This window comes from Puma concolor, chromosome B4, assembly GCF_028749965.1.
Source record: "Puma concolor isolate L17-30 chromosome B4, mPumCon1.1.hap2, whole genome shotgun sequence".
NCBI lineage: Eukaryota > Metazoa > Chordata > Mammalia > Carnivora > Felidae > Puma > Puma concolor.
The window spans coordinates 53342814-53355831 of record NC_141673.1 but is presented as its reverse complement, the minus strand read 5'-3'; the positions used below and the strand labels follow the sequence as shown (position 1 = coordinate 53355831).

General features: G+C 38.5%; 1 pseudogene; it reads left to right on the top strand.

The window, feature by feature from the left end:
• Positions 1-457: 457 nt before the first annotated feature.
• Positions 458-960, top strand: LOC112863669 (protein mago nashi homolog 2-like; annotated as a pseudogene).
• Positions 961-13018: the final 12058 nt, after the last annotated feature.

Below are 13018 nucleotides of genomic sequence, written 5' to 3'. Positions count from 1 at the left end.
ACCTGTCTCTCTACAGGAAGAAATGGAGCAAAATATATCATTTAATTTTTTTACTTTGATAATTTTAGAAATATAGGCTAAAAATTCCTTTCACTAAAAACAAAACCTACAAAAACTGTCACAAAATTAAAACAGTCACAAAATCTCTTCCAAGTCTCTGGAAAAGATAACAGCAAATTAAAGAAAATCTATAGAGCAAAGATAAGACGAAAGAAAGAGCAAGGTTGCACAAAAGATATAAATCACGATAGCAGAAGATATACAAAGCAGTTACAACCACATGCACAAAAGGCTTAATGTCCCATAATGAAAGGCAAATACTAGTTAAAAAGTAAAATCCAACTATGTGCTGCTTGAGAGTTCAACCTAAAGTAAATTTAAAAAAAAAAAAAAAAGAAAGAAAGGAAAAGTCAAAACTGAGCGATTGAAATTGTAAACACAAAAAGAGGGAACAAAAATGACTATGGCCAGTGATTTCTACCTGTGCTGCTGTGTAGGGCACAAGGCAAGCTTGGATATGAGTTTCTGGAGTACGAGGTTCAGCCAGAGAGAAAGCTTACATATGCCAACCACAGCAATTACAAAAATGATGTCATGATCAGAAAGGGGGCTTAAATACACAAGAATATAAGGGGAGAACGGAAGAGAATTATTGATGGCAGTGAAATTACAAAAGAAGATGCTTTGTGGCCCCCCTCGGACAGAGTTAGCCACCTGGAGCTTAGAATTGTCAATGGAGATGAACACATTTCTTTTACCACATCAAAAATAGGTTCTCTTGTTTATTTTCCAAAAAGTTATTTGTAGACCCTGCAAGAAAAATAAAAAATAGGCTCTCTTATTGACATAAATCAGTCAAAGGATCCTGAAGGCCTTCAAGTATTTTACTATTTGTTATAGGACCTGGAATGTTTAGTTTTTAGTCTTATTGGATTACAATTCAAGATGAAACCAATCTAAGTTGTATGTTTTTAAAGCTGTTTTTATATTTAATTAAGGGATGAGTTTGTCATTTATAATACTGGGATTTTTATAAATGCGGAACTTTTTTATATGCCAATTAAAAATAAGAAAATACATAAACAGGAGCACCTGGGTGGCTCAGTCAGTTGGGCATCCAACTCTTGATTTCGGCTCAGGTCATGATCTCACCTTTCCTGAATTTGAGCCCTGCGTGGGTTCTATGTTGATGGTGGCATGGAGCCTGCTTGGGATTCTCTGTCCTCTCTCTCTACCCCTCTCCCACTCATGCTCAAGCCCTCCTGCGTGCTCTCTCTCTAAAATAAACATTTTAAAATGAATAAAATATGTAAACAGGCTTAATGTCTATTCTCATCTGGGTCCAAGTGGTTTGGACAGTGCCCACACATATTAAATTCTGTAAATAAAAGCAACCTTTTGTTGAAATTATGTTCTAATAAAACATGTCAAAGCCTGAAAAAAAACACACAAACAGACAAAAAGAAAGTGGATAAGGAAATATCAGCTCAGGTAGAGTTTAAATTTTAAAAACTAAAATGTAGGGGCACCTGGGTGGCTCAGTGGGTTAAGTGTCCAACTTTGGCTCAGGTCACGATCTTGCGGTCTGTGAGTTCAAGCCCTGAGTCGGACTCTGTGCTGACAGCTTGGAGCCCAGAGCCTGGAGCCTCTTTCGGATTCTCTGTCTCCCTCTCTCTCTCCGCCCCTCTCCCACTCCTGCTCTGTCTCTGTCTGTCTCTCTCTCAAAAATAAATAAACATTAAAAAATAAATAAAATAATTTAAAAAATAAAACTTAAATGTGGGGGTGCCTGGGTGGCTCAGTCAGTTGACTGTCCAACTGCAGTTCAGGTCATGACCTCACTGTTCATCGGTTCAAGCCCAGCAGCGGGCTCTCTGCTGTCAGCACAGGGCCTGCCTTGGATCGTCTGTCTCCCTCTCTCTCTGCCCCTGCCCTGCTAATGCTCTCTCTCTCCCTCTCTCAAAAATAAATAAATAAAAATTTTAAAAACTTTAAAAACTTAAACGTAATAAAGAGGATAATTTAATAGTGATAACAATTTATGTTGGAAAGAGAGTAGTTATTTATTAACATAAACCACACATGTCCCCTCAGAACAGGAGATAGGACTTCAGGCCTGTGTGAAGCAAGAGAGTAAAATTGAACCCTTGCATAAGGTCCAGAATTTCCTTCTAGCCTATTTATTTTTTAAAAGCTGGGGGGAAGGATTCTGCCCATAGTACTAGGAACTATGAATTAGTTTATTGGCTGCTCAGAAACTTGGAAGAAAAACAAAGTCGCCCGGAAGCATTAAAATCCCAAGACTGCTACACTTACATGTGTGGGATCTTAACATGCAAGACCTGCTTAGAAGAGCCAAAAGCTAACATAATATTAAAATTAGTCCAGGTAAATAAACTGTGGTATCCTCCCACATTGACACACTGTACAACAATGAGAATGATCAATACCACCACACAGAAACATGCATGAAATGCACACATGTATTGTTGAATGAAAGAAGTCATTCAGAAAACTACAGGACGTTTAAGTACAAACAGACGTAACTAACAGTGCTGAAAGGCAGGATGGTGATCACTCTTGTGCAAGATGAGAATGGCACTGTCTGAAAGGGGGCAAAAGGCTGGCTTCTAAGGTGCTTCTGCGGTAATGTTGTTTCCTGATCTTGGTGCAGGTTACAGAACGGGGTTCACTTTGTGAAAGTGCATTAAGCTGTATGCTCATGATCTTGCCCCTTCCTACATGGATTTTGTACTTCAACAAATGTCTGTTCTATGTTAGACTTTCATAAAAAGAAAGGAAAATGGGTCCTGGTCTATTGAAACTCAAAAACACAATCCAGTCTCTAGAGACCCTTTTTGGTTTTTTTACTGTTTATGTATATTTGAGAAAGGGGGGGAGGGGCAGCGACAGAGGGGGACAGAGGATCCAAAGTAGGCTCTGCGCTGACAGCAGAGAGCCTGATACAGGGTTCGAACTCACAAACTGTGAGTTCATGACCTGAGCCGAAGTCAGATGCTTAACTGACTGAGTCACCGAGGCGCCCCTAGAGACACTTTTAAAACTCAAGGTAATCTTCATTTGACCTTTACCCAGGACAGATCCAACTCCCCCCAGGGGAAACTGAGCAACCTTAATCTAAGGAACTAACAAGGAAAAACTTACCAACATTCAAATATGACAAATACTGGGGCGCCTGAGTGGCTCAGTTGGTTAAGCATCTGTCTTTGGCTCAGGCCATGATCTCATGGTTCGAGAGTTTAAGCCCTGCATTGGGCTCTGTGCTGACAGCTCAGAGCCTGGAGCCTGCTTCAGATTCTGTCTCCCTCTCACTCTGCCTCTCCCCCACTTGCACTCTGTTTCTCTCTCTCTCTCTCTCTCTCTCTCTCTCTCTCTCTCTCAAATAAATAAAACATTTTAAAAAATAAGAAATTAATTAATTAGAAAATGACAAATACCAACAGTGGAGTCAACAACAGTATTTTGTAAACAAAAGTTTTCCATTCCCCAAAAGAACACCAGAAAAGCCTGTTAATCAATGAAAACCAAGTTTATTAGAGCCACTGCAGTAAGGAAGGACAGAATCTTGACAGAGACTGAGTAAAATGTCTCAGAAGAGGAAGATAAAGACAGAGTTCTAGGGCCTGGGCTAGGTGATCGCAAGGTAAATCTTGGAGGCCAGAGAACTAGCTGGGATCAGAATTTAATACATTGTATCTTTGATTGGATGAACACAGTGAAACTAGGATTTTGAAGCAAGTTCTTGATAAGTAAACTCTTTGAATTGGTTTACAATCTTAACCTCCAGGAGCAAGTATTTCCTGGAGCAAGTAGCAAAGCTAGATTTGCCTGCCCCAGTATTGATTAGTTAAAAATAGGAAAAGTATGATTTGGTCCAGGATTGATCAGCCCAGGGACAAGAATGTATATTGTTTTCGGTGATGTATATTTATATTTTCAAATACAAAAATGGTATGTTTAAATATGAATTTATATGCACAAATACAAAATTATATTTTCAAATGCAAAATGACGTAGACATATATTAAAATACAAATGAACTTGGGGCGCTTGGGTGTCTCAGTCGGTTGAGCGTCCGACTTCAGCTCGGGTCATGATCTCATGCTCCCGTGAGTCCGTGCCTTGCATCAGGCTCTGTGCTGACAGCTCAGAGCCTGGAGTCTGCTTCCTATTCTGTGTCTCCCTCTCTCTCTGCCCTTCTGCTGCTCATGCAGAGCAGAGAGAGACAACTCTCTCTCTCCTCTCTCTCTCTCTCTCTCTCTCCCTCAAAAAAATAAATAAACATTAAAATACAAATGATCTTTTCAAATACCAAAAAATGATATAAACATTTATATTTTCAAATGCAAAAAACTATAAACATAGTAAAAATGTAAATTAATAAATGGTAAATAAACATTGTTATTAAAATATAAATTATTAACAAATAACATTAATGAAAATATAGTTCTCTAACTATTAAGTACAAATAAAACAAAACGGAGCCTGGGTGGCTCAGTTGATTAAGCGTCCGACTTCAGCTCAGGTCATGATCTCACCATTCATGAGTTCGAGCCCCATGTCAGGCTTTGTGCTGACAGCTCAGAGCCTGGAGCCTGCTTCGGATTCAGTGTCTCCCTCTCTCTCTGCCCCTCCCCGACTCATGTTCTGTCTCTCTCTCTCTCTCTCTCTCTCTCTCTCAAAAATAAACATTAAAAGTTTTTTCATAAAAACTCGATTATCCCCAAATTATTCTATAAATGCCATAAAATTTCATTTACAATTCAGGAGAGGTTTTTAGTGAAACTTGGCAGGCTAATGCTAAGATGTACAGAGAAAAGCAAAGGGCCGGGAATAGCCAAGACAGTATTAAAAAGAAAAAAACAGGTTAGGGAGACTTGCCATACAAATATGAACACTTAGTATGAAGCTATAGTGACTGAGACAGTGGCATATAGTAACTGAGATGGTTATGGTTGTAGTAAATGACACAAGAAAGTCCGAAAAATCAGAACAAGACCCACATATACAAGAAACCCTGATGTTGCAGAGGAGGTCTTGCAGATCAGTCATTAAAGGATAGTCTATCAATAATTGTTACTGGGATAACTTGTAACACTAGCGGTGGGAATATGCAATATTGTAACATGTCAGCTCTACCCAAATTATTCTATAAATCCAATGCAACTTTTTAAAATTTATTTGAGAGAGAGAGGGTGCACATGCACATGAGGGTGCACAAGTTGGGGAGGAGCAGAGAGAGAGAGAGAATCCCAAGCAGGCTCTGCACTGTCAGCACAGAGCACCATGTGGGACTTGAACTCATGAACTGCTAGATCACGACCTGAGCGGAGATCAAAAGTCAGAAGTTCTACCAACTGAGCCACACACGTGTCCCCAATACAATTTTAAGCAACAGAATTATCCAGAGAACTTTTTTTTAAAGCATACACACACACACACACACACACACCCCAAACTATAAAAGAAATGATTGATAAATTTAGCTATATTAAAATTTAGAATGTCTTTACAATAACAGACAATATAAATAAAAGTAATAGAACAGCCAAAATTCAGAAGAATACAATATATTTTGGGGATCGAGCCCCATCCATGTCAGGCTCTGTGCCTGCCCCTCTCCTACTCTCTCTCTCTCTCTCTTTCAAAATAAATAAATAAACTTAAAAAAACACACAAATGATTGCAATATAAAGTAAATAAAGAAGCCCCACCATCAAAAGTAAAAGATAAGCAATGAATAGAAAATTGTTCAAAACATACAATTCACAGAAGAGGAAAACAGAAATTAATTAATTAAATAAAAGTTACTTAAACTCACTATTAACCAGAGAAATGCTCATTAAAACAACAGAATATCATTTTAGCCACTGCATTGGTAAAATTAAAAAGCCAAATTAAATGTTTACCACTTGGTGATTAAAATACCCCACACTCTTTTATAATCACTACTAGATTTAAAAATACCCAAACAACAAAGAGTAAAAACATTGCACTTTCAGAAAATGACCAGTGTTGTAAAGGTAAATTAATAGGTTTCTATGATTTCATTATTAAGAAAGACTGATAAAAATTTTAAACTTTCCAATTGAGAAAGTTAGGGAAAAGGTCAAACAGGAAAACAGAAGGAAGAAAAAAATAATGCACAAGCTAGTAATAGCAAAATAGAAAAAAATCAGAACTGATAAATAAATCTGAAGATGGTTGGAAAGGAAGGGGAAAACAAATAATAAAATAAAATAGAAAATCTGAAATTTTTGATATAAAAGAAAAACCCCCCAAAAGGAAATTAGAAATTAGATAAGGGATATATCTGAGTATTTTTCAATCCCATTGAAGTAAATTATTCTCTTGGAAAATTTAAATTGCCAAAACAGACTCATGAAGTATTACAAACACGAATGAGCCAATTAAATGTTATTAAAGAACTGTCTCCAAAAATAGTTCTAGGGCCAGTGAATATTAATGAAAAGTACAATGAAGCTTTCAAGGATCAAGTATTTTCTGTGCTGTATAAACAGTTCTAGGGCCGTAGAAAAACTGGAATGCTATCCAATCCAGGTAGCTAGCAGTAACCCTGGTACAAAATAAACACAACTGGGTTTATAAAAATAAAAGTAAACTTCAGTTACTGATGTGCAGTGTTAGTCTGGGGTATCTTTCTATCAGGGTGAGTTAATAGAAATACAAATGTCTGAAGATTATGGATTAAAGGAACATGTACAAGCCATCAAGACCTAGTGATGGGAAGTCAAAGTTGAGAAATATACCAAATGTGGACATTCTTATAAGCACAAAAATGAGATGAGCAAAAAAACACAGCAAGGTTTAAACAGCTCTAAAAGTGTTAAACACTTGTATCACTCCTAGGGCCCTACAGTAGACTTCTCCAAGCTATTAGAAAACCAGCAAATACCAAATTGATACTAAATTAAAAATGGAGCCACATGGGTCCAGCTGCCTTGAAACACTCTCAGTGGCTGTGACGCCTACCCAGAAAGCTTATAGTAAAATAGAGTCCACGAATATCCATAGCATTTAGGAATATAAAAGTAATAATCTTAAATAGCTTTTGACTAAAGCTAGTGGATTACGTGCAATACGTAAACAAAAATTGTGATGAGACATTAAAGCAGTGATGGAATTGTGTACAGAGCTCAGAGGCTGCTGGGGGCGGGGCATGAGTGAGCAAAGGAAGCAAAGTTTGCGCAGAACCTGTTTCTAGTCATCTGTACCTTCCATGTCACCTTATGGTTCTGCTGTCTCTAACCTTCATATTCTAGTTGTATCTGTTTGGCTTTTATTTGCTGTTTGGTTGGTTGTTGAAAAAAACATTACAATGTGCTCACTATTTCCCAATGTCAATAAATTTCAGTAGATTTTCTTCACTTATTTGTGTCATCATCATACTTACATAGAAAAAAAATGTATCTCAGGGCGCCTGGGTGGCTCAGTCAATTGAGCCTCTGATTTCAGCTCAGGTCATGATCTCGCGGTTTGTGCGTTTGAGGCCCCCATGGGGGCATAGATCCCGCTTTGGATCCTCTGTCTCCCCCTCTCTGCCCCTCCCCTGCTGGTTCTTTCTCTCTCTGTCTCAAAATAAAGAAATAAACTTTTAAAAAATGTATCTTATTGGGATTGATTCTTGTAAATTTAATATAGCTATAGCTAATGACTTAAAGATTTGTTACATGGCCAACCCCTACTAGAAGTATCTACTAAAAACAAAAACAAAAAAAACCACTTTGTTTGAAACAAAGGGTTTTGGCCAAGATATAAAATATCTCTCAAAAGTAGTTAATGCCTTTCTTGAGTATTACTTACACCTTAATAAACTTAGGGGAGAATTTTGTCCAGGTATCACAAGAAATTTGTACTGTGGATTTCTAAGAATAAATGTGTAATATTTCTCAGGCAGTTGGCAGAAGGCCATTAGGGCATTAGAACTTCTTTCTTTATATTTTGTTGATTAATAATTCTTCCTTTTGCATACAGAGATGAAAATTTCACCAAACAAAATTTTTAGACTTGCTTTAGTTTAATTTATCTCGTGTTCCTTTATGTATTCCCTCCCATGTTTTATCTTCCTTGGGCTGGTTCCCTATCCCTGGAGCTCCAAACTCAGTATTTATTTAGTCCCTTCTTCCACACTGCTCCACTCCCCACCAATTCTCTTTCCCTTTCCTTCTCTCATTCACCCATCCCAGACTAGGGAGATTACAGTGATACACAGAAAGAGGCTCTCAGCCATAGCTCGCACATTAAAAACAAAGAGAAATAAAAATGAATACTGCTATATTTAGATCAATTAGAATATTCCTTCCTTTGTGGGGTGCCTGTGTGGCTCAAACAGTCAAACAATGACTCTCAATCTCAGCTCAGGTCTTGATCTCAAGGTCATGGGTTCCAGCCCCGTGTTGGACCCAGCATTGGACTCCACGTTAGGCATGAAACCTACTAAAAAAAATAATAAAATAGAAAAGAAAAGAAGATTCCTTCCTTTGTAACCTAAACACATAACCAAAATTTATATTCAAATTATACAGACATTTGTAGTTTGAAGACAACACCTCAATTTGTATGGTCTTCTTCCCTACTTAAGACAAACTCAACCCCATACTTGTTTTATCTTGCATATTATTCTCGATAGTAAAACCATTAGATAGTAGCACTTGAGTGTACATTGATACAGTGGGTGTTTTATGTACTTATAAAATAAATACTCCCTTTCCCTAAATAATTGTCATTCCCACAGAAAAGATAGGCCAAATAAAAATATACATAAAACAATTGCTATCTCCCCGAGAGACCACCAGAATAACCTGGTGATCAAGGAAAGCCTAATTTATTAAATCTACTACCGTAAGGGAGAACAGTGCTCTTTGGCAGAGGCTTAGTAGCCTCAGAAGGAGGAAGATAGCAGGTGATACTTCATAGGCTATGGGAGTCTGAGTACAAATGGTTTAGGACAGCTCTTTTTTTTTTTTTTTTTTAATGTTTATTTAGTTTGTGTGTGAGAGAGAGAGAGAGAGGGAGAGGGAGAGAGAGAGATAGAGAGGGAGAGAGAGAGAGAAACTGAGCCGGGGAGGGGCAGGGAGAGAGGAAGACAGAGGATCTGATGCAGGCTCTGCACTGTCATCGCAGAGCCCAATGCAGGGCTTGAACTCACAAACCATGAGATCACCAGCTGAGCTCAAGTTGGACATTTAACCAATGGAGCCATCCAGGTACCCAGGACAGCTCTTTTAAAACAAGGAATTGTTTTGGGTATTGAGCAAAGTTTTTGACATAATAGCTCAGGGCTGGCGGTATAGTGGCCACTTTGTCCTTGGTTTTCCAACACTTTCCCAGATTTAGCACTAAAAACCCTACATCTTGGGGACCCATCCTGGACAAATCGAGACAGGTGAACATCCTAATGGGTGAGCACACCAGTACAATGATTTTGAAGCAAGTCCTGATAGCTAAGATGTTTTTTTCATATGTAAAGTAATTCATAAGTTTTATACGCCAAGTATTTGCCCAGATAAACCGTGTGTTTCAACTAAAAGAGATACTTGCCAAGAAGAGCAAGCATTTTTTTAGATCAATTAGTTTGCAGAAATTTTCCTGAAATAAACAGTGAAGTTAGTTATTAGTTTATGGCCTTATGCTCTTGGGCAAGAATTTACTAAAACTAGAGAAAAGTCATGTTAATGTAGATGGCCTGAGTTCTCAGTCCTGACACTTAAGCTACGTGGCTACAGTTGGTCTCAATTTTTTTTTAATTTTTTAATGTTTATTTATTTTTAAGGGGGGGTGGTGGTGGAAGGGGCAGAGAGAAAGGGAGACAGAGAATCCAAAGTAGGCTCCAGGCTCTGAGCTGTCAGCACAGAGCCCAAACACAGGGCTCGCACCCATGAATAGTGAGATCATGACCTGAACTGAAGTCTGACACTCAACCAACTCAGACACCCAGTCATCCCCATAAATTCATTTTTTAATACTGATAAGGATTCAACAGAAAATATTTACTGAACACCTAAAATATGCCAGATCCTATACTAGGCACAAGGGACACTATTAAAAGTATATCTGTAGAGTGACCCAAGGCTGGTGATGCGTTATCATCTACAAACACATATTAAGCATCTATTAGCCTTAAGACGATGCACTAAAGATTAGTGACTGAAGACAATGTACTCTTGCTGCCCTAGTCTCATCTAATCCTGATAATAAACATTTCATTTTTGCCTCAATTACTGAGTTTCCTTTAAAATTTACTGGGCACATCGAGGAGGGCTCCTGTTGGGAGGAGCACTGGGTGTTGTAGGGAAACCAATTTGACAATAAATTATATTTAATTAAAAAATAAAATAAAATAAAAAAATAAAATAAAATAAAATAAAATAAAATAAAATAAAATAAAATAAAATAAAAATAAAATTTACTGGGCCAAAAACACAGTAAGGCAAATCATCCACCTCTAAAAAAAAAAAAAAATGTCTCTTCATATCATGTTTTCCTTCTATACCAGTAGTAACAGTAGGGGCACCTGGCTGACTCAGTCGGTACAGCATGCAACTCTTGATCTCAGGATCATGAGTTTGAGCCCCTTGTTGGGTGTGGAGCCTACCTAAAAAAAAAAAAAAAAAAAAAAAGTAGTAACACCATCCTTCCATCTAGAAAACTATGAAGTTTTCTTTGATTCCTCACTATGGCTCAGAGCTGATACTTCCTCAGTACTGTGCCTCAACTGCTTCTAAACAATGATATCTTCAAGTTCATAGTCATTATCAGCATTTATTTCCATTTAAAAATGCTTTGTTTTCTTTTTCAAAATGTCACTCTAAAGATTCTTAACAACAACAACAAAAGCCAAATCTGAAATATTTTATTTGGGCAAAGGAAGTGAGCAGAAGCAAGAAAAGAAATTATTTCTTTTCAAAAATCATATTAACCCCACTTGACAGAAAACTGAAAGATAGCAAGTAACTTGACTTAAGGTTATATAGTTAATATATGCTAAAGCTAATATTAGGCTAAGAAGAATAGCCATAGGAAAGCAAAAAACAAAAACATATTTTTTTAGGAGAAAAGACCAAAAATGAGAATCTGTAAGCAAAGGAATTTTCACCCCTTCATTTGATGACAGTTATCTAGTTTTGTATAAATATATTGGTTGGATATACATAATAATTCCACTGATTGTGCTCAGAGTACTTTGAGAGCTTCTTTGGAACTGCCTTTAAAGTTTGTACTACCTTGTTTTATATTCTCAACTATGGCACAGAGTCATCCTTTGATAATGGATTTAATATGGAGGAACAATCAAACATTATGTATTCAAAGTCAAATTGGAAATTGGATCATTAAGATCTATGATTAAACTCAAGCAGCTCATCATTAGGATCTGATGTTGTTAAGCAAAACAAAACAAAACAAAACAAAAAGCAATTAAAAAAAAAAACAGAATAAGATGAGGGACCAGGACATAGTTACTATAATGTCAAGAACACAGAACTTAAAACAGATGCTGGCTTTTTAGTCCAGCTCGGACACCAAAAAGTGTAAGATGTTGATCAAGTCACCTCATCCCTCTGGACCCAAATTTCCTTCCAGCCATAAAATTTTCCTTATCAAATTATCTGGATGTCACTAGGGAAGACAGAGACCAGACCCCAAGAACATAAAATTCTGGAAAGGTAAGTTTTTATTTTTGTTTTTAATGTTTATTTATTTTTGAGAGAGAGAGAGAGAGAGTGCAAGTAGGGGAAGGGCAGAGAGAGATGGAGACACAGATCTGAAGCAGGCTCCAGGATCTGAGCTGTTAGCACAGAGCCAGATGCAGGGCTCAAACTCAGGGAGGGCGAGATCATGATCTGAGCCAAAGTCAAACATTTAACCCACTGAGCCACTGAGGCACTCTGAAAGGTGAGTTGTTTTTTGGGGGGTTTTTTTGTGTGTGTTTGTTTGTTTGTTTTTTACTAATGAAGAGATGGAAACTTTATCCAGAAATATTAAGAAAACTGCATCAAGTTGGAGAGTTCAATCAGTCAGGACATAGCCAGTGAGGGCTCTGAGGTCCTATTCCACTCTTGTGAACTCCAAGCTGTCTGGCTACCAAGACTACCAAGTTGAACAACAAGTGTTAGACACAGGGGCGCCTAGCTGGCTCTGTTGGTAGAGCTGGTGATCCCTGATCTCAGAGTCATGAGTTCAAGTCTCACATTGGGCATGGAGCTTACTTTAAAAAATAGTGAACCCAATCGACAAAAAATTTCACAAGGGCTTGACAAAGTTTATTGACAAGGTTCAATTTTACAGCCCCTATTTGACAAAAGACTGTACTCCTGTTTCCACTCAAGTAACAAAACTTAATTTTCTCAAATATGTTTATTACAGTGAGCCGTACATAACAAGGTTTGCTATTCTGACCATTTCTAAGTGTACCATTGAGTGGCATTAATTACATTCACAATGTCCTGCCATTCATAACTGGGAGATCCAGAGGGCCGTGCTCCACCAAGCGACAGAGACAGCCAGGAGCCCCACCACTGACCTTTTGTTAATGGACATGTATGTCCCTTCATCTATAAAGTTACAGGCCCTATACTAAGGACGGAGAACAAAAACTGGCATGGGACCGTGCTTCCACATGGACTTCGTGGATCAAGGTGGGCGCTGTTTCGGTGTTTTGTTTGTTTCCTTTACAGTCGGATAACAGGTACGTTTTTATATACGTAGGGAGGAGGACAGGGTTGAAAGAGGCCGCGGATACACTTCAGAGGTCAGGGAGCAGCTCGCAGGAAGACGTGGTCTCCCAACGCCCAATTCCAAAGACCGAGGCCAACAGGGTACCAAAGGGAAGCGGGTGAAGGTGACAGGCCTGCGGAGGGCGGGGCGAAAGAGCCCTCGGGGAGGCTTGGGAGGGGCTGAGGGCGGGGCCTGGGCTGGGCGGGCACGGGGGCGGGGCGGAGATGCCGGGGCGGCCCCTGGGCGGGGCTTGAGCGGGGGC